Raw genomic sequence first — 25,318 nt, 5'->3', positions numbered from 1 at the left:
TGTGGGCGTTTCTTAAAACTCTGCCAGCATAAAAGCTGTTTGACACCTAATCGTCTCCGCCTCTCATTGCGCGGGAGTCTCCTGCGCAGGGTGGGCGTGGGTAGCGGAGTGCCTGGGCTCTCTTCACTGACTTCCAGGGAAGAATCCCGGAGCCCTTCCACCTCCTCTTCCCATTGCTCTCCTGGACTCTTGGTGTCACGCGTATTTCCTTCCCCTTCCACCAAGCTGAGTCTCCCCCTTGTGCTAGGACCTTCACCTGCAGAATCTGAGACCCTCTCCTTCTCCCGTGTCTCTGATGTCAGTTCCCTGACAGAACCATTCCAAACTGCACTGATTTAGACACCTCTGAAGATAGGATCACCCAATTTGGTGTGATGATTCTTGAGGAGTGAGTTGTGGTCTATATTTGGACACTCTCACACACCATCTTGAATCAAGATGGCAGACTGAAGTATTATAAACTGTATGCATTTAGACACCTCTGAAGATAAGATTTTGAATTAAGATGTTGGACTGAACTTTTCAAAACTACAAATTTTAACAATATCTGGCAGGAAACTAAAAGGACAATGCACAAGATATGGTAGAAGCCCAATTCCAAACTGACTCGGGCCAATTCAGGTGGATCTAGATTTTGACTGAGTCAGGTCAAGGCAGCCCCGGATTCCTTTGGTTGGGCTACCTGGAGCAATCGGGGGCTATGTGCGGCAGGGCATCAGGAAGGAGAAAGAAGAGGTATGCAGCTTCTGTAAAGAAAAGCATGGAGCTGTTGGCAATAGAACTTTCAAACAGTCATGCACTATACTTTGGCAATGTTGGTCCACTTCAGACAGCCTCTTCCCATGATGTGGCAGCAGTGGTGGCAGCACCAGCGATGGAAGTTAAGTAAGCGACAGCCATGGAGTGGGAGCAGGTAGTGTCACCGTCAGTTGTGGTGGAGGCGGTGGGGATGATAGGGGCCTGTACTTTACTGAGCCGGTACAGATTTGGGATAGTGGCATGAGAGGGGCGGACTTGCAGTCCTAGCACAGCAGCCATCAGTAACTGTCTACCAAGAGTGCAGTATTGTTGGCTGCAGGGATCTGCTTCAGCATTATGTTCTGCACATGGAACATGCTGGCAAAACAGCACCCAGCAGGTTTGAACTCTCCTACACTCTGCAGTGTGAAATATAGCATTTTCATCCCCCACACCCTTCCTGACTGTATGGGGTTTAAAAGCCCCTAGTTAAACAGTGATTTGTGGCTAGATCCTGCTTGAGTGTTCCCTGATTCAGCTCAGAGGATCTATCTATTTATAAACCTGAGGATTTTTTTTTTTTTTTTGGTTTCTTAGAATTCCTGAGCAATGCTGGGTATTTTCTGCTAGTTTGTGTCTAATTTGAGACATTATTGATTCAGAAGGGGCTAATGTATGTGTACATTTTGTGTACATTTCATGTAATTCTGTCAAATAGATAAAAATTTAAAGGTTGTTTTTTTTATTTCCCCATAGTACCACATGAGAATGGGCCTTTTCAGTGGTGACCCCCTGCTTATGGAACACTCTCTTAAGTGAGACATTCCTGGCATCATCTTCATCAGTTTTAGATGCCAGGCTAAGACTTTTCTGTTTACTCAAGCCTTCAGTTAACTAACGTTGCCTCCTATGGTAGTGCTCATATTTTAGTGGGGTGTGTAGGACTTCCCTGGAGTGGCTGGGGAAACTCCAGTCAGATGGGTGGGTATAAATAACTAATAATAATAATAATAATAATAATAACAATAACAATAATAATAATAATAATTAATAATAATAATAATAATAATAAATTAATTTGCTTTTGGCTGAGCATTTTAAGTATGTTGTATTGTTAGTGATGTAAATTTTCTCTGGTTTTAAATTGTTTTATATGCTGTATTTTATTGTGAAGTTGCACTGAGACTTTACTGTAAACTGTAACTGACAGATATTTAAATAATAATACTAAAACTAAAAATAATACTAAATACTACTACTACTAATAATAATAATTAATAAGCCCAAGTCCAACCTCTGGTTTTCTTGCTGTATTGCTGTAAAAAGAAGGGTAGGGTGATAGCAGGATTAAAATTAAAGGATTATTTTTGCTTTCGTGAAATGGAAAACACATGTTCTTCCAGAATTCCACTCATAGTAATGCTATATCATAATGCAGCATTGTTCTGTGACAGTCAGGAAGTGGGGAAATGGCTGATAATGAAAGGTGGCCACCTCAAGGAGCTCTGTAAAATAGCCTTCAAATTTGCCTGCAAAATGTGCAGCATATGATTTATCCATGCACTTAATTTCCACTGCTTATAATGGGATTTTGTTGTAAATGACGTTTCTTAGATTGCACCCAGGAAGTTTATCTCAAGAAGTGTATCTGTTATAAACCACTTTAAGAATGAAATTTTAGGTGTCCCTCAAAATTACACAAATACAATAAAAACATAATACAGGATTGTAGTATATTGTGTTTGCAACAATGTTGCTGTTGTTGGCATCTGTCTGTTTCGGTAGACAATGGAGCAGTGTGCATTTGGGGATGAAGTCTAACGCAAAACTGTTGGAAGGTTACAGCGGCTGCTATGGCTGTAGAGATCAATACGGGAGATAAATGTTTTGTTGCAGCTGGGGCAGATGAAGGTGTCCAGTTGTGCTGCTGCGGATGCATTTATTATCTCTGGACTTCTCCCCAGTGGTCATTCCTCCTCTGGTCACTGCTATGGATGCATGACCTGACTGCCTGTCTCCAGTCGCTGTGGTATAAAACTAAAAGGCTGAAAGATCGGAGTATAGTGGTATCTCGGGTTACATACGCTTCAGGTTACAGACTCCGCTAACCCAGAAATAGTACCGCGGGTTAAGAACTTTGCTTCAGGATGAGAACAGAAATTGTGCTCTGGCGGTGCGGCGGCAGCAGGAGGCCCCATTAGCTAAAGTGGTGCTTCAGGTTGAGAACAGTTTCAGGTTAAGTACGGACCTCCGGAACGAATTAAGTACTTAACCCGAGGTACCACTGTAGCTATAATGTTGGAGGCTGTAATCCTATGCACACTTACATGGGAGTAGGTGACATAAAACACAGTGAGACTTTTGACTGAGTAATCATGCTAAGGATTGGACTCCACATCAAGTTATTACAAAAAGTATTTTATTGCTATTTTAGTAATTACTTTTTGCTTCAAATGAAAGCATGATTCTTAAAATCTCTCCAATACTACATATTGCCTTCCACTGCAAATTTAGAATAAGTTCCATTCTCTTTCATTAGTTAACATTCAGTGCATTTATATATAGAAATATGTAATTATACGTTTGTGTTGTCATGGCAATTTAGGGCTGGAGTTGCCAGACTGCAACAATATTTCACTGTAACAGAGCAGTCCACATGAAACATGGAATTGTATAATATAAACAATATCATATTTATATTGATTTTTAATATATGGAAATCCCTACTCATTTGTTTTGTGCTAAGCTATTTTGGGATGTATAAGGATTTCAGAGCAACTATTTTAGAAACATGAATTAACCATTTGTGAAACAAATTCATGGCAGGCAGTTGTGTGCATTACCAATGGCTAGAGATACAGCAGATCTTCAATCAGAGCCTATTAGTATCGCAGTGATCACCATGTTGAGACACTGATCCCCAACTAAAAGATGAATAACAGTGGTATGAGAATATTGTAAAATTTTTGCCTTCTCAAATAATTCGCTTCTAACTTGGCTGAACCTGATTATTATTGATGTTGTTGTTTAGTCATAACAAAATGTATACCTTATTCAAGGTTGCTAAAACAGCTGTTATTTTTTAAAAAAAAATTAGTCACACCAACATTACTCAAGATTGTAGATGAAATAAATTACTAGTTTAAAAGAGTTCTAACAGCCAAACCAGAGAAGGCATCAGGTAAAACATCAAGAACACAGAACAAAAACTTAAGATAAACACCAAAAGGCCATATAAATAGACTAGCATTCCAGTAGCACTAAAACAAATATTAAGAATGTGCTGGGTGGATTTCTCACTGGAGGAAGCTCCACAGTTGGTACAACCCATCCCCCCCCCAAAAAAGCCCTCTCTCTGATAGCTCCCTACCTGAATTCCTAAATGTCCTAATGGGATATCCTCAGAAGAGCTTCCAACAGTCTTTGCTGCTGGATCACTTTATTGTTCAGGTATCCTAGTTCCAAACAATAGAGCGTGTCTTGGCAGATCTGTAGACAGTTGCTGCCAGGCTCTGCTGAGTAACTCCCTAGTTATCATGTTTATCTTTTCAATTCTGTTTTAGGTGTTTTGCACAACTGCTACTGTTTCATGCCAGACCAGTAGAGGGTATCTCTTGCCCTTCTCTTGCACAATACCATCCAAAATTGCCATCTATGGATACATTATCTTTGGGATCACTGTCCTCCCCACTTTCAAAGTCTGACCTTATTCCAGAAATCTCTTATGGCCAATGGAACTTGATGCCTGTGTGTAGGCCATTCTGCACATACAGATTCTGTTTGGACAGACATTACATCTTTTCTTTCTGTTTTCTGTCTGATTTCTTACAGTTTGTTTGTTGCAGGGAGGTGTTGTAGTGTCATGTGCACCTGCTCTTATAAGTCTTCCCGTTCTTTGGCATTTTGTCCTACACAGTTGCATGAGAGCAGACCAGTGATGGGGATGTCTTTCCTGGACTCGTTCTTTTAAATTGTATTGTTGCAGTTTTAGGATCATTCATTGATGTTTTGGTGGAGCAGATGCTAAGTTTCTATAGTATGCTTTTCAGGGGGTTGTGATTGGTATTTGTTTGTTTATTTCACAGAATTTATATACTGTTTGATGACAGAAAGAATAAAACAATAACATTTTCAGTAAAAAAAAACTTCTTAAAAACAATTATTATTGTATTTTTATGCTATGAACTGCCCTGAGATTTCAGATGAAGGGCGGTATACAAAACAAACAAGCAAGCAAACTGAATTATTTAAAACATTCAGAAATAATTAAAATCAACAATAAGCTAAAAACCAGATTATTTCATTTCATATCAATGCAAGTTACTAGCGCAAGCAACAGACCTCCCTCTAAATTTGAGGGAGCTTTCCAGGAGCTGGTCTCCTGGGTTATAACTGTTTCTCTTAAAGGGACCATGTGCCAGATGATAATACGCACATTATGGAGCAGGGGTAAGGAACGTTTTTTTCAGTTGGAGGGCCACCCTCCCTTCTGAGAAACCTTTCAGTGGCCACACGCCAGTGGTGGATTGGGACAAAGGCAAAAGTGGGCAGAACAAGAAATGTGAATTTTAACTTTTACAATAGGCTAATTTCTCCCCACTCACATGGCCCTCACTATCCTCCTTCCAGGCAAGCATGAAGGACGCAGCCAGGCAAACGCACTCAAGGAAGGGTGCAGGGCTGTGCAAGGATGGGGGTTTGACATGAGAGGTGTATGGCCTGGGGAGAACCCCAAGGATCATCTAGACAGGCCTGGAGGGTTGCTTGTGGCCCCTGAGCATGAGGTTCCCCATCTCTGATGCAAAGGTTTTTAAATTAAAATCAGCATTTTGAATTGTGTCTGGAAAACAGAATGGAAGCTTATGTATAGAAGAATAGGCGTGAATGTTCACTCAGCTATGAGCCTCTGTTAAACAGCAGAAGTTCCTAACTTTTGTCTGGTCCAGTTCTGTGGGACCAATTTTAGTTTCTGAGGCCTGAGGATGTGGACATGATGCTTCAACTACACACCCTCTCAACCTCTGCCCTGAGTCAGAAGAGGCTGTGAAGGTCCTGGACTGTTGTCTAGATGCAGTGGTGGGCTGGATGAGGGCCAGTAAGCTGAAGACGAATCCTAACAGAATGGAGGCACTGTGGATGGGTGATTCCCTTGTCTGGGAATTAGAGAAGTTGCCTGCTTTGGGCAGGGTTGCACTTTCTCTGAAGAAGCAAGTGTATAGTGTGCAGCATTGGCACAAACTCCTAGGAGTTGAGGGTGAGGCAGTTCTAGCCCCTCACAATATTCAGAGGACATTGTGTGACATCGCATTGCCCCCTCCCATCCTCTGGAGAAGCTGGCGCCTCTGGTGTGGAGGTGCTCCAAGATCCATCACTGTCAATGAGGCACAAGTGGCATTCAAGCGAGGGGTGCCTTTTTCCACATCTGGCTGATATTCCATATACTGTAGGGATAACCAGACCGCAGTGACCCTTACATCAGTACTTTCAAGGTTAGATTACTGTATTGCAATGCATTCTACATGGTACTGCATTTGAGGTTGGCTTGATAGCTTCAGCTAGTACCAAATGCTGCAGCTACACTTTTAAGTGAGACAGCCTCCCCGGAAGATATTACACCAGTTCTGAAGGAATTGCACAGACTGTCAATATTCTGCTGAACCATGTTCAAGGTGCATGTGTTGACATACAAATCTCTATGTGGCTTATGACTTGGCTATTTGATGGAGCAGCCTCTTACTTACTTGTCTAGATATTAGGATTTAATGGGTATGTTTCCTTGATTGGGCTGCAATTGCCAGGGAATTAATATGTTGCAGCCCAAGAGAGTTGCAACATATATCAAGAGAGTTCTTGATATAGGCACTCCAGTTACAAAACTTACTTGTTTTAATCATTTTTATTTTATTTTTAGTGGAATGGTGCAGCACTTCTGTATTGGCTACACTGGTGTACCCACACAGCCTCAACGTCACTGCTGCCCTGCCCTGTTCCAATAAGTGGCTGTGACACTGGTGTTGGGAAGTTGGCTCTTCAATACTACCAGTACTCTGCTGGCTGCTGTTAACAACTAAAGTGTTAACTAGGCACTCTTGTTTACAATATAAGTGTCTTGCTAGATCGGACTAAAGTCCATCTAGATTAGTATTATTTGGAAGACCCCTGAAACTATTCATATTCTTTATTAATTAGTCACTTTACTCAGAAATGACTTAAAGCAACTTACAAACACAATAGAAATACTAAAACCAGTAGACATTACTTGGTTTGCTAGAAATTGGTCAGTGATCATTGCCCACCTGTGTTTTAAATATAATGTTAAGCACTTAACATAATTACATTTTGTTAAGTAGCATATGTAAAACATGTAGATGGCAGATGCAAAAAAAAGATGAAGTATGAGTTGCTGTATGTCAGAATAGGCTTGTGGATAAACTTGGGAATAGTATTGAGGTGCTTACCTCTGTTGAATCCCAAACAACTGCTCCCTGTTCTCCTTCCTTGGGGAAATATATACTGGTTTCTCTTACCACTTTTACACAGTTGTATGTCTTCAAGAATATAATAAGTAATGGAGATGTGGCCTAGGTTTACATTGCAAGGAAAATTTTGAATCAATATGTTATGCTGAAATAAACTTTAAAGATGTCTTTGGATTTCTTTGGATAATTGTAGTTGTACTTGTGGGATCCTTCCTGTCTCTATCTGATGATAAAGAGGCTTTATTTTTCTATTAGAAACTGAGTACTACTGTTCTTAAAGTGTTCATCATCCCTTGCCAGGATTAGGATAATACACATAAATGAGGATAATGTAGATTTAAGAGTACTTCAGTTGCATGAAACACTTTTTTTTACATTGCATAAAGGAGCACATTAGCTCAGTTGAAGGGAAATGTTTCATTTCTTCCTATTTAAGTGACACATTCTCTCATCCAATTTTTCAGTACTTTTCCCAGCAATTTTAGTTTTAGTTTTAAAAAAACACAATGGCAACCTCTGTAGTCAAATAAAGTGATAAAATTTAATTTCAGAACCCATGTGATTTGAGTATGGAGGGAGAGGGACTTGGGAGATGACAAAGCAAAATTCGGAATCCTGGATAATGGATTTCCATTGCAGCTTACAAGTGGAAATACAAGTGGAAATACAATTAAAAGGTAAAGGTACCCCTGCCCGTATGGGCCAGTTGTGTCCTACTCTAGGGTTGCGTGCTCATCTCGCTCTAGAGGCCGTGAGCCGGCGCCATCCGAAGACACTTCCGGGTCATGTGGCCAGCGTGACGAAGCTGCAGCTGGCAAGCCAGCACCAGCGCAGCACACGGAAACGCCATTTACCTTCCCGCTATAAAGCGGTACCTATTTATCTACTGGGGACGCGGGTGGTGCTGTGGGTAAAACCTCAGCGCCTAGGGCTTGCCGATCAAAGGGTCGGCGGTTCGAATCCCTGCGGCGGGGTGTGCTCCCGTTGCTCGGTCCAAGCGCCTGCCAACCTAGCAGTTCGAAAGCACCCCCAGGTGCAAGTAGATAAATAGGGACCGCTTACTGGCGGGAAGGTAAATGGCGTTTCCGTGTGCTGCGCTGGCTCGCCAGATGCAGCTTTGTCACGCTGGCCACGTGACCCGGAAGTGTCTCCGGACAGCGCTGGCCCCCGGCCTCTTGAGTGAGATGGGCGCATAACCCCAGAGTCTGTCAAGACTGGCCCGTACGGGCAGGGGTACCTTTACCTTTACCTTATTTATCTACTTGCACTTAAGAGTGCTTTCGAACTGCTAGGTGGGCAGGAGCTGGGACCGAACGACGGGAGCTCACCCCGCCGCGGGGATTCGAACCGCTGACCATGCAATCAGCAAGTCCTAGGCTCTGAGGTTTTACCCACAGCACCACCCGCATCCCGGAAATACAATTAAAACAAAATAAAACTGGGAGGGGTAGCTAATACTGCAGAAGACAGAATCAGGATTCAAGATGACCTTAACAGATTGGAGAACTGGGCCAAAACTAACAAAATGAATTTCAGTAGGGACAAATGTAAGGTTCTACATTCAGGCAGAAATAACCATGAAGTCTTCAATATGAGGTTCCCCAGGGTTCAATTTTATCCCCCATGCTGTTTAATATCTACATGAAACTGCTGAGTGGGGTCATCTGGAGTTTTGGAGTTCTACTTCTCCTTTACACCTGTAGGTGCAGCAGTGGATGTGCTGGATCATTGTCTTGCTTCAGTAATAGACTGGATGAGAGCCAATAAACTGAAGCTCAATCCAGATAAGACTGAGGCACTGTTAGTGGATTGTTCCCTAGACAGGATGGATGAGAGGTTGCCTGCCCTTGATGGGATTACATGCCCTCTGAAGGAGTGTGTACACATCTTTTGCTGTCATTTGAGGCTCGGATGGTCTTGATGGCATGGAGGGCCTTCCGTCAGCTTTGGCTGGTAGCCCAGTGGTGCGCCTAGCTTGACAGGGATAGCCTAACCTCTGTTGTCTGCAATGTGGGACTGCCTCTGGAGATGGTTCAGAATTTCAGCTGGTGCAGAATTCAGTGGCCAGGTTGCTCACCGGGGCAAGACTGAGCATAAAACGCCAATCCTAGCCTGACTGCACTGGCTGACAGTTAGTTTCCAGGTCCAATTCAAAGTGATGATTTTGACCTATAAAACCTTAAATGACCCAGGACCACAATATCGCAATACTGCCTCTCTCCTTAAGAACAGACCTGGACCCTATAGTCATCAACTGAGGCCCATCTTTGTGTGCCTTCTGCACGAGAGATCTGGAGGGTGGCATCAGGAGAACAGGCCTTTTCTGTGATGGCTCCTCATTTTGGGAATGCTCTCCCCAGGGAAGCTTACCTGGCACCTTTGATATACATCTCTAGACACCAGGGTGGCGCTGTGGTCTAAACCACTGAGCCTCTTGCTGACCAGAAGGTTAGCAGTTCAAATCCCTGCACCAGTGTGAGCTCCCGTTGCTCTGTCCCAGCTAGCAGTTTGAAAGCACACCAGTGCAAGTAGATAAATAAGTACCACTGTGATGGGAATGTAAATGGTGTTTTCATGCGCTCTGGCTTCCATCACGGTGTTCTGTTGTGCCTGAAACTGTTTAGTCATGCTAGCCACATGACCTGGAAAGCTGTCTGTGAACAAATACCAGCTCCCTCGGCCTGAAGCAAGATCTGTGCCACATCCCATAGTCTCCTTTGACTGAACTTAACCAATCAGAGGTCCTTTACCTTTTTTACCTAGACACCAGGCAAAAACTTTCCTTTTCTCACAGGCCTTTGGCTAATTAAACAATCTATGGCCTTTTAAACTGGGTGGTGGTGGTTTTTGTTTGTTACTATGTTATGTATTTTTGTGTTTATATACAGTAAACCGCCCTGTGATCCTTGGATGAAGGGCAGTATATAAATTTAATTAAGAATATTAATATAAGCTAGACTTTTGACTCAAGGCCAGAAATGAGCTAGGAGCTAGTGTGCTTAATAATACAGTTGGTATAACATGACCATAATGCCAAGCCCTTGTTAGCAATCTGTTAGTTGTATCCCGAGCTAACTACAGTTGTTGAAGTCTTCAAAGGCAACCCATATAGAACACATTACAGTAGTCAAAACATGGGTGACGGAGGATAGGCTATCTACCTATGTTGGTAATGTGAAGAAAGGGCCAGATCTGCCCCACCATTCCTCTAGGTCAAGCTGTCACATATCTTCCTCCCATTCTCTTCAAATGGAATAAGGAAGATGTTTACCTGAGGGACATGAGGGACTTGCACAGCTGACTCTGGATTTTCTTGGTAAGAAAGAGCCTGGGGTGAGGTGACTCCTCCCAGGAGAGGGAAGATAGACTTTAAAAAGCTGAGCTGCCCTGCATATGTGTTCCCTCCCACCAGCAGGGATCTTTTAATGAAGCTGAACTTGTAAGTAAATTAGAATTGTTATATTGTAATGAATAGGCTGGGATTGGTCCAGTTTTAGAGCCACAGTGATCTGATTTATTTTGTAGTCTGATTTGAACTTCTGCCTTCTTTTCTTCTACCTTTTATTTTTAATAAAGTATCAGAATAGTGTTGCCATATTTTTAAGAGCAAAAAAGAGGACACATGTGCTGGTACCTGGAGCGGGGTCGGGGAGGGGGTTCAGGAGCAAAAGTGGGCACATTCTACAATGCCCCTTCAAAATATACAAAAACAAAACTCACACAGTATACATATATGTTTCATACTTGGTTGTCTAGTACTGTATATGCAACATAAAAAGTAGCCTGCTCTCACACCCCTGGACATTTTGGCAAATTCAAAAAAATCTGCCTGGACAGAATTTTTACCCCTGAAAAAGAGGATGTGTCCTGGAAAAAGAGGATGTATGGCAACGCTATTTCAGAATAAGTTTAGGAACAGGATTGTAAGAGGTCAGCACATTCTTCTGAGAGCAGAGAGAGACTCGGGGAGTGTGGGCTGCCTTTGCACTCTCAGTAACATATAAGGGAACAGTCTAGTAAATGCAGGATGTGTTGGTTTCAGAGTTCCTTAGTTCTGGGAGGTTTAGTGGGGTCTGCCATGGAAACGAGCAAGCTGCTTTGATCTTGGACTAGGATAAGGCAGCTGGAAGCTAATCCTGCTTTCCCCAGCAATTTGTGTGTGGTTGAACCAAGGAGTGCTGGATGTCCTGGCTTGGAGGCTTTTAAAAAGTGATTGCTTTGGTGTATCCCAGGTCCTCTTCCATCTGGGCTGCAAGAGTAAGTGGGAGGGTGATGCCAGCAACTACCAGAGAGTAATACTGCACTGCAGGGCTGTTGTGTTGCAGTTAGACAAGGAAGAGGGTGTGAGAGCTGCTGTCTTGGGCAGATCATCTTTGACAGAGATAAAAGTTGCTCTGTGCTAAAGGATCAATCTATTACAGTACTTCAAATGACAAGGACAAATCAAGGAGCATCTCTGAATTGCAGATCTGTCCCTTTAGTCCCTAACTTTAAGGTTTAAGAGGAATGCAACCTCCAAAACAGGAGAAATACCACTAACCTGGGTGGATGGACCACAGGCTAGTAGCATCTTCATTTTGCCTAGATTGAGCTTCTGTTTATTGGCTCTTATCCATTTCAGTCCTGCCAGAGCACTTTCTGGAGTGCAGTTCAAATTTTTTCCTAGTGCCTTCCATTCATGGTGGCATCAAATAGAAGTTGAGTGAGATCTTTTTCAAGGATTGCCTAACAGGAGGTGCTAGTGGGGGCATTAAATATGGTAGTGTGTTTGATTTCCATTAGGTACTGGTTCAGCTGAAGGAAGAATATCATTGTCATTGAATATCCTCTCTTTGACTGGTAAAAGGTAAAGGTAAAGGGACCCCTGACCATTAGGTCCAGTTGTGGCTGACTCTGGGATTGCGACACTCATCTCGCTTTATTGGCCGAGGGAGCCGGTGTACAGCTTCCGGGTCATGTGGCCAGCATGACTAAGCCGCTTCTGGCGAACCAGAGCAGCGCACAGAAATGCCGTTTACCTTCCCGCCAGAGCGGTACCTATTTATCTACTTGCACTTTGGCGTGCTTTCGAACTGCTAGGTACAGTCACACTATATAGATTTGTTCGAATCTTTTGTGCTCAGTTTCTTACTTCTTAGTATTAAAGCACCTTCAGAGATGAAGCTGAGTGAGGGCGCTCTGGGGACACACTTACCACCTCTGCATTTCATTCTGTTATCTTAGGCATGGTACTAAACACTGCACATGACTTTCACAGCCAAATATCAGGATAATGCACCATTAACAGAGGAGCCCATGACTCTTGTTTGGTGGCTCCTGGTTGTCTAGCTAGTCTGATCTATTCCACAGTACTGAATCAGACCACTAGTTCATTTGTCCATTGCTAATCACCCAAACTGGCAGCAATGTATTAGGCTCTCAGGAAGATATGTTTCCCAGGCATGCTATCCTTTAATTCAACTAGCGATATTTGCAATAAAAGTATACTTTCTTCTATTGGGAAGATGTGGCTCCAGGGAATATAACCACATATCTGTGAAGCAGCATAGAAGTGGTCCTTCGTTTAATAAGAATATTTTCACCGTGTATATGGCCCAGCCTGCAGTATCACGATTGTTCAATGCAGTGCCTGTCCTGTGCAGTCTTTCTGTCTGTATGCTGTTGCTGATGTTGTTGTCGTCAATGGTAATCCTTTGTGTGGGCATATCTATGTGTATGGCTGTTGGGCATTCTGCATTAAACACAATAGCATGCTTACTCATGAATGAAATTACTGGAACCCTGTTGGGGAAGGAGTACATAGCAAGATTCAAGGCACAGCCTTGCAAAACAAATGCTGCAATTATACTGTGCCTGAAAACAAGTAGCTTTTAATGTGTCCATATGCTTAAGAAAAGAAAGAATTATAGACCAACACTCATACCACCACCCCCCTCTCTTTTTTCTTCCTTTTTCTCCTTTTATACAGTTTATCACCCATAATTTCAGGATGTGTTTTGTTTCTTTAAGCTGTTTTATCTCTCAGCTCATGAGGTCACTCATGTGTGAATTCTTTTGTTCGTCATCTCACCTTTTGCCTTGATGATAGAAAATTGATCGGGCCTTAAAGCACAAGTTCAATAGACAACCCCCTTGGTCCTTTGTTTAGGAGAATAGCTACCACTGAAGACCACGAGCAGGTTGCTATTAATATGACAGCCTCTCTCTATCTCCCACTGTAATTTATAATGAAATACCTAATCTCCATTATTTTGATCCAAGCAGGCGATCCCATGAAAAAAAGTCTTTTCATCCAGTTCCCAATGGCAGTTACATGAGAAATGGCAAACCAATAATTTTTGTCAAGTTTTTTTAAGCCAACAGAAATGCTTTTCCACTGCTACAGTTTCAAAAGGCACAGATAAAGCTCATTCACTGAGATGAATGAAAAAAGCCATCTGGGGTTTTTCTTTTTGACTTCCTTTCCTTTTTCCTCCATCCTTGTAATCAAATTTGAGCAAAATCAAATGGGGCTTTCTATGAAAGTACCTTTTGTTGATCTGAACGAGCTGGTAATTTACAAAATACCCTTCTTTTGTGAGGAAGGCTAAAGAAGAAGGGGGGGAAAAAGAATCAGTAGCTTTTAAAGCCGGGCCTTGGTGGGACTCTAAATGCAGTGAAAGCTGTCTGTGTTGAGAGACTGAAATGCATTTCAGAGCCAGGCCTTACCCAGGGCACTGGAAGAACAAACCTATGTGCATTTTTGTGGCAATAAAAACATGAATGGAAAGACAGAAAGGACGAGAGATAGAGAGAGAAATCTGGATCTGGAAAATGCATTAAATATTATTTTGGAGTTTCAGTCTTATTCTTTGACACACCATACTTAACAAGCAAGACTGATTGACCTCACCATTTTGGACTGTCAGAGCTCAACAACATTTCGGTCTTTATAGTCGAAGAGGGGTGTTGCATCTCTTGGATGTTGCGGGACCATCTCCAAAGCCATCTATCTGTTTATTTGCTTCACTTACGAAGTGTTGCAGAAGAAAAACAACACTTAACCAGAATCTGGACTTCACTTCCTTTCCCATTTGTTGATGTTTCGCTATTTTATTAAACAGATTTCTCTCTGGCAGCTGACTCAAAACCAAAGAACAGTCTGAACATCACAACAGTAAGTTTATTTTTTCCATTATCAATAATTTATGTTTAAGTTCTAGTTGAGTAACTAGGGCAGGAAGCTTAAGATTCATTGCAGGATTCAGGAGGCTATATTTACGTTATACAATAATTTCAAGTTTGAATTGTACATTCGTTTCATGTTGGTAATGATCATTATGGAGAAGAATGACAGATGTGGCTGCTACACATTGGGAAATCATCTGTAGAGAATAATAAAGTTCAGAATAACATGTAGCTCTAGCCCATGATTAATTAATTATTGCTAGCCCTGGAGACTTAAAAGTTCGTGATTTCTGTTTCTGTATGTAATAGTAATGTACATACATAGTAATGTACAGCATTCCCTGCAAAAATCTTTTAAGTACAGTACTGTAATGCTTAAAACTTTGGAGATGACTGTATTATGCATCCTTGCTTTATTTCATTTTATACATTGCCGAGAAAGAAAGGAACTAAATGTTCTAGCCTAGTAAAAGTCTTCCTTGAGTCTACATTAACTTGGAGAATTGAAATGGCTATTTAAAATGAGAACTAGAATGATTTGCTTTAAAAGTGTGAGTTCCTATCTTGAACTTGCTATGTTTTTACTTTGTTTTGGGTTCCAGGGAGAAAAGGCAGTGTCTTTCCACTATTTTGGTTGGCAGTAGTGGTGTGTATACATGAACAGAATAATGTCATTTCACATTTGGCACCCTAGTCTGAAACTGATTATATGAAAGTTAAGTCTCAGTGGGTTTCATGTCTTAACAGAGTATTTAGTCATACTGTTTGTACGGATGCCATTCATGGGATCTTTGTATTGATAATGCCTTAGATCAGTGTTTCCCAACCACTGTTCCGCGGCACACTAGTGTGCCGCGAGATGTTGCCTGGTGTGCCGTGGGGAAAATTCGAAAGATTTTTTTTTTTTGGTAAAAGTCAAATTAGGTCCTAATCTATCCCTCGAGCGCCTCTTGTCCATTATTGTGACGCATGAAGCGTGTTCCCGCCCACTCCCCGCCCTCCCTTGCTTCTCTCTCTCTCTCTGTGGCGTTCTCCGCCGCTTCCTGCTGGGCATGCGCAGCTCACCTCGCGCTTCCATTCCGGCCCCTCCTTCCCCCGACTACCCCGCCGCTCCGTTCCTTTCTCTTTCTCGCGTGTCAGAGAGCGGCGGCGTGAGCGCGGCGGTTCCCTCAGGGCTGACGGAGGGCTCGAGGAGGAGGAGGCAGGACGTGGAGGCGGAGAAAGCGGCGGCGGCCACCCCCCACCTCCGGCTCGAGGCCCGCGTAGAAAGCTGAGGGGGAGAGATAGATAGAGGTGGGCGGCGGCGGCAGCGGTGACCACGACCAACCGCCACAGTAGTTGTAGCGGTGGCGACGGCCAGCAGGGACTCCCGCTCTCTCTCCGTCGTCTCTCTCTCTCTCTCTCTCCCGGGCCCGTCCGTTGAGTCTCCCGCGCGCCTCGGCTACAAGATGAGCATCGAGATCCCGCCGGGTCTGAGTGAGCTGCTGCAGGGCTACACGGTGGAGGTGCTGCGGCACCGGCCGCCGGACCTGCTGGCCTTCGCCGCCGAGTACTTCGCCAAGCCGCGCTCTCCTTCCTGCCTCGCTTTGCTGCCTCCTCCCCCCCACCCCCAAAGCTTGGAGGTTCCCCGGCGCCGACCCGCAGGTTTGACCCCCTTCTCACACCTGTTCGCGCTCCTTGCACGGAATGGGGCGGATGGGGAGGAACGGGGCTCGCCGCTGCCTCCGCTCGCCCTCCCCCCCTCCGCCGGCGGTCCCGCGATTCTTGGCTTTTTGGCGGTTGGCACAGAAGGAAGGCAAGGGGGAGGGGGAAAAATTGAATCTTACACTTTCGTGCGTCCCTCCCGGCGTGACGCTGCGCGCTGACGTCACGGGGCTGTAATGGTGGTGTGCCTCGAGATTTTTTTCATGAAACAAGTGTGCCTTTGCCCAAAAAAGGTTGGGAAACACTGCCTTAGATAAACCATATATAGTACTTTTAGGTCTTCCCTAAAGGGTGGTAAACCCCAGAATCTGTTTTAACTGCTTGCCCCTTCATCTCCAATCCAATCAGATTAACAGGGAAGGCAGTTTCATTCTTGAAAACATTTTGAGCTGTCTGCTGCCTCCTAATGACTGACTTATCAAATAGCAAATGTGACATATTTTTAAAAGATTTCCTTTCAGCTGCATGTATTAAATCACATGTTTGTTTGCTTCTCATACCGACTCATTTATTAGTTTTGTTTTGTGCTATCAGGTTTGGAGGAAAGTTGATTGAATTAGCAGTTCTACTGTTGATGCAACTGTGTGGGGATGTATGAATGCTTATAATCTGTTGTAACAAATATAGTCTATATCGTAAAGAGCTAGGCAGGAGCATTCCCACTGGTGGGGTTGATCAGGTAAGCAAAGAATAAGCTTAGGACGATACTGTATTTTTAACTGTTGTAAAATAGGGAATTTTAGTAGGTACAGTTTGTGAGACAAGGGTGAAAAAAGCTGCATCTGCTAAACTTCTCTCTTCTACTGAACTATTAAAGATGTACAAGGCCCACTGATTCTCTGTATTCAGAGCAGCAGCAAGATAGGATTGACTTCAGAGTACCAGGAGAGAGAGCGGGGGGGGGGGGGGGGGAGGAAGGAAGGGATGCAATTCAAGGCTGGGTGCTCCCTCAAGGGTCAGGTTCATAGAAGGCACAAGGCAAGGAGAGCCAACCATCTGAAAACAGACAGGTGAATGAAAATGGAAAAAATAAAATTATGGAAAAAATATTGTAGGGAAAGGTGCAATAAAATGTCTCTGGACCATACCTGTAGCCAGCATATCACTCATCAACCTCTTAGGACTTCCCTTTTCAGAGATTTCTGGGAGATGTTTGGGGCTAATGGGATCGGGACAGCCCAAATTTTCAGTTGTGCTAGGATTGCTGGTCAGCATGGTGGAGTTGAGGAGTAAGTTTTCTTCAGTGTGAACTAGCTAAGTGAACCACTGGAAAATGGCTCCTTAAGCAGGAAGATTTGCTATGTTCAGGACTTAACTGGAACTACCTAATTGCAACCCTCAACCTATAAACACCATAATTGTACCCCAATCACATGTATACTAAAGCTGCAGTTGAGCTCTAGATGGAAACTTGCCTGGGATCAGCTGGCATATCCCATGGCTCACTAGCCACAGAACAATATAAAAACAGATTTATGTTCTTTATCCATTTATTTTATTGAAATTATGTTCTCAGAGTGGTTTACAAAAAAATACACTAATGTATAATAAAGCTCCAAGCATAAAATTACATATACCTAGCAACATTAACACCAACAAAAAGAAGAAGAAGGCATACAAGACCCCTTCTGCCACTACCCAGCCATTAAAAAAAGAGTTTAAAGCATTTTTAATTTATAGGCTCCCATCTGCCTTTTGTAAGCCAGTATGGAAGATGACAAGTGAACCTTTGTAGTCAATGGATTCCATAACAGGAAACCAGAGGGCATTCTTGGTAGTGACGCCCTCCCTATGAAACTCCCTCCCATCAGACGGCAAGGAGATAAAGAATGACACAACTTTTAGAAGACATCTGAAGGCAGCCCTTTATTGGGAAATTTTTATTATGTTTTTATATGTGTTGGAAGCTGCTGAGAGTGGCTGGGGCAACCCAGTCTGATGGGCGGGCTATAAATAATAAGACCACCATAATCATCACTAAAAAGGTGCTAAATCTTGCAGTTGCCAAACATGTCAGATGGCAGGGGCCCTAATAAGACAGCTTCATCTGCCAACTTCAGTGCACAATATGTAGCTCCATGTACATAATCCTATTTACTGATAATGAACTTATTATCCAAGTGCTTATTTCTTACATCACCAAAATGGCACTACCTAAGCTCAAATGAGAGGTATCAGCTGGCAAGGGAGAATTCCAGTCTTTATAGAAAAACAAAATATATTTAGGAAAAATAACCCTACTGGGGAGTGGGGGGGATGGACCCAAAATAACCCAATGAAGACTCGTCAGGCTCAGTGAGCACAATATGTTGACTGACAGTTGGGTGTGCGTGTGTATGTGGAAAACCAGAAGCAAGGGGGAGGAGAATCCTGAACAGGAGTATTCTTCACTGCATTGTTTTGTTGTCTTCATTTTATGGTCTTTTGGGGATCCCTTGTTAATGCTGTGCTAGTGTTGTTACTCCCTCCTTGAAGAGCTCCCTGCTTGAGATCTCTAAAAGTTGATCAATTCTCTTCAGTTCACACCCCGTATATGTAAGATTTTTTTGCTCCAACATGTATTACTTTCCACTTGTTCACTTTGAATTGCATTTGCTGTAATATTGCCTGTTCACCCAGTTTGCAGCAATCCTTTTGGAGTTCTTTGCAACCACGTGGTGTCATCAGCAAACCTGGGCAACTCACTGCTCATCCCTAACCTCCCAAGTTGGAAGTACCCCCAGATTGTGTACCTGCTCTTTCAGGATCAGGAGTGTAACTTCATTAAGAGCAGGCAATCTCCCATCCATCTAGTCTAGAGAACCACCCACTAGCAGTGCCTGGTTTATCTGGATTGAGCTTCCGTTTAATGGTTCCTATCCAGTACATTACCGAGGCAAGACAATGGTCCACTGCAATACCTGCAGATGTAAAGGAGAAGCAGAGCTGTGTGTCATCAGCAGATTGCTGACAATGTACTCTAAAACTCCAGATAACCCCACTCAGCATTCTCATGTAGATGTTAAACAGCGTGGAGGATACAATTGAACCCTGAGGAACACTACACTGAAGGCTCCACAGGGCTCCCCAAATTTGGGGCACTCCCCAAATATCACCCTTCGGAAATGATCATACAAGTAGGACCAGAACCAGCACAATATTATGCAACCACCCCTAACTCGGACACTGCCCCAGAAGGATCCTGTATTGAATGCCGCTTTATAGGATTGCCATGTGTCCTCTCTTTCCAGGACACGTCCTCTTTTTCAGGGGTAAAATTTGAGACAAATTGCAGTTACTTGCTTTGAATATGACTATGGCTGTCATAGCGTCCTCTTTTTTGCTCTCCAAAATATGGCAACCCTACTGAGAGGTCAAGGAGAATTCACGGACAAATTTCCCCTGTCTCTCTCCCGACAGAGGTCGTCATACAATGTAACCAAAGCAGTTTCTGTGCCAAAAATGGGCCTTCTGTGTCTTCTGATTTGCGATGGCAGAGGGGTAATGTGCTCTAGCTTCAACACATTTTACTGCCTTCTCTCTAGAATGCTTCTGGGCTCACTTTGGTCCAGAAGCAACAGGAAAGGAAGAGAGATGGGGTAGCTGGAACTGGTGCTTTGCTTTCTAGCATGCCCAGTGAAACCACTGTTTTGTTTTTAAAAGAAAATGAAGGGGAGCAGGGACTCACTGCAACCTGGTGAGCATGGGGAGAATAGTTGGGAGCATTGAGGGGTTATCTGTTTTAATTTGTGAGGGTAGTGATGTGTGATGTTGCTTGGATATATTTGTGTAGAGTTCATGAAGAGTTAGGTGGAGTTTTGTGGGTGGGTGGGAATATTTCCTGGATGGTTTTTGATTTTGGAAAACACAGGATTTTGCCTGAGTAGGGTATTTTGGGGAGAAAGTGGTAGGAATGTGTGCATGACAATTCCCCATATTTGAAAATATGCCCACCCAAAAAGATTGTCAGACTTTGCTGTACTCTTCCATATCTAAAGTGTTGTGCACCATGCATGTATATCAGCATGTATGACAATCGCACACACCTGTATTCATTGATCTGTGTATAATAATATTTAAGGCTACATCCCCTTTCTTCCAAAGACATGTTTTCCTTGTAGAAATGTCATATTAGAAGGTATACTTAAAGACACCATATTTTTGTGTTCAGCTAAGATAAAAAATCATTTTCCCAATCCCTCTCCCTTAAGTGTTGTATCTTTTAGATTGCAAGCTAGAGGGCAGGAACTGTTGTATCCCTGACATTTGTAAGCTCCGCTGGGAGCCTTTTTTGGCTGAAGAGTCGTATAAAAATGACTTAAATGGGAAAAAAATAGTAGCTGGAGGAATAGAAACCATTCAAGTTGTGGAGGAGAGTGGTAGAAGGGAGGCCCTCACTCTGGTTCTATCTGCTTGCCTAGTGTGTGTTGAGCGGAAGGAACAATTTTGCACATGTCCAGAGGAGCTGGACATGTTGTTGTTAGTTTATGTGTGCCAGTGCAAAGCCTAAGCCCTAGTCCTGGTTAGACCTGGCTTTAAGGAAGCCTGCCTTAACCTCAGGCTTTAAGCTTTACTTATTTAACCAAATTGATAAACTGCTTCATTTTAAGTAGAACCTCTAAGCAGTTTACAAAAAAATCTAGCTCTTGGCCACTTCTTATGGCATCTTGTACTGAATTATCTTGCTGCGGTTTAAGACCAGTTTAAGACTGCCTAGGCAGGAAGCCCGCAAACTCTCCCTTGTCTCCTTCAGTTCAGTATTTCAGCATTGGGCCATACACAGCTGAACCATACCTCGACCAGGGATGGCAACTTGAATAAAATATTGGGGGGGGGGCTATAAGCCCCACCCTGCGTAATTGATCACATGACATGGCACACCCACACCATTTGAATGGCAATGGCAATTTATTTTGGAGGGGGGCAGTGCCCTCAAATATTTTTGGGGTGTGTGTGCAAAGGGACCTTGACCCCCAGGAGTTTGCTCCTATGACCTAGACCAAGTGTTAGTAGCACTGAGTGTGGGGAGAGCATTTCCAAGAAGGTTCAAGATGTATCTTGCCAGATTGTCGAAGCTGTTGTAGAATCCATGCTGGTTCTGCTTCGGTAAGGCTTGTTCTTCTATATGCTTGGTTATTTCTTCTTTAGCAGTACTTTCCACTAGTTTTCCGGGGGCAGACATTAAGTTAACTGATTTCCAGGATCCTTCAAAATGGCTCCTGGCATCCAAAGACCGACAATAACCACCCCCTCCAACTTGTACCAAGTACGATGATCATCCCTTGAGAAGATGCCAAATCTATGTTAAAAAATGTTTAACATCATGCCAAAGTCATGTTTTGGTCTTGATTTGAATGGTGCCTGGCTCCTAATTTTTTTATATAGATCTCCATTTCCACCTCAGAAACCTTTGAGCCTAGTCTGCTATTTTGATTCAAAGTGGTGCCCAGTGTCCAAATGGTGACAAAGTCTACTGCCCCAACTGACGAATGCTTGGGCCATCTTTGGTGATGATATCATGAGAGGCAGCCAAACCTATGCCTAAAATTGGGTGATGCCATGCCAAAGCAGAACCTATAGAGAACAAACAGATGAATGGACAAACTACTTTCCAAAATATGCAGTCTGGAGGCTCCCACAAAATGAAAAGAATCAAAGACATAAACTAACCAAATAAATACAAGCATTAAAACTTGTATTTATATACCTCTTTGCAGCAAGGATGTGGAATCTTTTTTTTAGCCTGAGGTCCGCATCCCATTCCCTTCTGGACAATTTTCTAGGGGGTCACATGCCAGCAGAGGACAAGGCCAGAGGCTAAAGTGGGCTAAGAAAACAGGTGTGAATTTCATCTTTGTGCAGTAGGCTAATTTCTACACATACTATCCTCCATCTAGGCAAGTATTGTCAGAGTTTGGGGTTATGTTCCATCCAAGCAAAAACACTCAAGGAGGATGCAAAGCAGGGCCAATAGAAATGGGATGTGACTGGTGAAGAAGTATGGCCAGGGAGAGAATCCCCAGGGTCAGATAGAGAGCCCTGAAGGGCTGCATTTGGTGCCCAGGGCTGAAGTTCCTCATCCCTGCCTTAGAGTGTTTGGAACTTTTCAAGATGCATGGGCCTGGTTTAGACATTTCCGTAAACTATAAAAGGTAAAGGGACCCCTGACCATTAGGTCCAGTCATGACCGACTCTGGGGTTGCGGTGCTCACCTCGCTTTATTGGCCGAGGGAGCCGGTGTACAGCTTCCGGGTCATGTGGCCAGCATGACTAAGCCACTTCTGGCGATCCAGAGCAGCGCATGGAAACACCGTTTACCTTCCCGCTGGAGCAGTACCTATTTATCTACTTACACTTTGACGTGCTTTCAAACTGCTAGGTTGGCAGGAGCTGGGACTGAGCAACGGGAGCTCACCCCGTCTCGGGGATTCAAACCACTGACCTTCTGATCGGCAAGTCCTAGGCTCTGTGGTTTAACCCACAGCGCCACCCGTGTCCCTCAGTAAGCTATAGTTTAGCACTAAACAAATAAGTCTGGGTGAAACTTGGGCTCACATACTATGGCCTCCCTTCTATTCCTCTGATGCAGTTGTGAAGAGGGGATTGGAAGCATCCACTTTACTGTTTTAAATTAACTGCAGTTTGTCATTTTGCCCAATATGAGTATGTAACTATGGTTAGTTTCAATTACAATTGATTGAAAGAAGCCAGGATCAGAAACCATGCTTTGATCTTGACTTGTTTCAATAAACAAATGTTTATACTAACCACAGCTTGGCTCAGTACAGTTGTGATGATAAACTATGGTTAATTTAAAGCAGGAAGTGCATGTATCCAATCACCTCATCATGCTTTCAGAGGGGAGGGGGAGCACATGAGCCTGAGGTTTGTCCAGTGTTTGCACTCTGCTGTGGTTTAGCACTATCTTTGAACTGGGCCATAATCTCAATCTTTCTTAGAACAGTCCTGTAAGGTCAGTACCTGGCAGCTGAAGTACAACTGTGGGAGAGCTGATTCTGAGAGACAGTAATTTACTTTAATCTGTCTGGTGTATTTATAGCTGAGGTGAGATTTGAACTAGGGATTTCCTGGCTCACAGATTACACTAATATACACGAGCTCTACTTAGTACATGCCATGGCTAATACACAAACCCAGTAAATTTATAACTAAAGCTATTCAGTATGTAGAACCTATGAGCTGACCAGAGGTATAAATGCTTAACCATAATCACATACATTCAGAAGCAGAGGAGGATGGGGCACTGTGCCCTGCCTTAGTAACTTTATTCAGATTCAAAATGTATCTTTTAAAAGTGGTGAGCTAAGTACAACCTAGCTGGCCAATTAACCATTACTAAAATGCCTAAAAAGTCATTCAGTATATCCAAAGCTACACAGAGCAGATTTTGAGCTTGCACAGAGAGTAGTATTTAAAATATGGGAACTAAAGAAAAGCTACAGGAAAAAAACAGCATAACAATCATGAGCAGCAACAAATAAAGCACTACGAATGAAGCTTGTCAGAATGAAAATGCTATTGCAACCTTCCTAAATGACCCTGTTCCTTGTCGCCACTAAGATCCCTTAAAATAGGTGTAAGGAACCTTACAACCAGAGGTTGCTGCTCATTGACCATGTTTGATAGGACTGGTGGGAGTTGTTCAGCAACATCTGAAGAGACAGTTTCCCTTAAAACAAAGGTGGGATTCAGAGCAAGGACTCCTTTCATGACATCTGTGTATGGATTGAAGACATTTCCTGAGAGAACCTGGATCTAGAGCGTTTAGGGATTCAGAGGTCAACCCAGCTCTTTGAATTGTGTTGAGAACAGATGGGCAGCCAGTGGAGATTTTTTGACACTAGTGTTCCATTTGAGTCACTTCTTCTCATAATTGAACTGCTCTGTTCTGAATTATTCAAATACAGAGTGTGTTAAGAGTAGTCCCACATAGAGGTTTACCAGAGCTTGTTTCCCAGTAACCCTGGTTGGGCTTCCATGGCTAGGAAACATACACTTCCAGAGGACCAGGGGAAGAGGAGGAATGGAAGGTAGAAGCACAAAAATCATTTTGTTTACAGTGAGCGGGGGAAGTATTTGATCCCCTGCTAAACTTCCCCATTTGCCCTCTGATGACCCAAAGCATGACAATGACCCAAAACACACGGCCAAGGCAACAAAGGAGTGGCTCAAGAAGAAGCACATTAAGGTCCTGGAGTGGTCTAGCCAGTCTCCAGACCTTAATCCCATCAAAAATCTGTGGAGGGAGCTGAAGGTTCGATTTGCTACACATCAGCCTCGAAATCTTACTGACTTGGAGAGGATCTGCAAAGAGGAGTGGGACAAAACCTCCTGAGATGTGTGCAAACCTGGTGGCCACCTACAAGAAACGTCTGACCTCTGTAATTGCTAACAATAAGAAATACTTATTTCACTCAATACTTATTATGCACATCAATCTCTGACTTTTGTTTTCTTGGTTTCTGGGGGTTTTTCGTGTTGTTATTCTGTCTCTCACAGCTACAATAAACCTACCATTAAAATTATGGACTGGTCATTCCTTCGTCAGGGGCCAAACGGGCAAATTTAGCAGGGGACAAATACTTTCCCCCTTCACTGTAAGTAGCATGAAGTTGTGACACAAATGAACAAAGGACTGAAATTCTAAAGCATAGACTGCCATTGTCTTGTCTTTTCCCCAGGTTCCAAGTGGAGGATACCTTTGGATTTCTCTGGCTTCTTTCGTCTTATGTCATAACCTTAACAATTATTAATGTGGGGGTGGGGGATTTTTTTTTTGCCTGAATGGCTTCTTGTATAAGAATATTAGCACTGAAAGCTGAATGCATTCTTACTGTCAGTGGTTTATTGAACTTGCACAACCATACATTTTACAGTGTATAATTTGGCATCTTCAGGATCCTGTTTTTCTTTGTTTCTTTCTTTTAAAGAAAGTTTTAACTCTTACTGCTGAACAAGATGAAAATTGAAATTGTGCTAGTGCCTGTTGAAGGCTAAGATACTAGGAGGAAGTTGTTTAGTACTTCTGGCAGTGATATAACTTTCTAGCTTGGCCTAATGTGCACTTCAGGCGGGAATGAAAAATTGTATCACTTATTTGCCCTCAGTTGCCTTCAATTGTACATAGACCTTTTCAGTGAATAACATTCCTACTTTATATATATCCACCTATGTATAAATTTTATAAATTTATATGCTACTCTTCAGCATAAAACTGCCAGGGCAGTGAA

At 43.1% G+C, this 25,318-nt stretch overlaps 1 long non-coding RNA gene across 1 annotated transcript in view; it reads left to right on the top strand.

The window, feature by feature from the left end:
- LOC144327942 (uncharacterized) overlaps nt 1–25,318 on the top strand; it is a 130,597-nt gene that overhangs the window by 43,047 nt on the left and 62,232 nt on the right. The window contains exon 4 of the long non-coding RNA XR_013393107.1: nt 14,321–14,373. This is a non-coding gene — a long non-coding RNA (uncharacterized LOC144327942). The remainder of the gene's footprint in view (nt 1–14,320; nt 14,374–25,318) is intronic.

This window comes from Podarcis muralis, chromosome 6 (assembly GCF_964188315.1).
Source record: "Podarcis muralis chromosome 6, rPodMur119.hap1.1, whole genome shotgun sequence".
In the NCBI taxonomy this organism is placed as follows: Eukaryota; Metazoa; Chordata; class Lepidosauria; order Squamata; family Lacertidae; genus Podarcis; species Podarcis muralis.
Note: the sequence above shows the minus strand (reverse complement) of the source record. Positions and strands in the feature narration are given on the sequence as shown.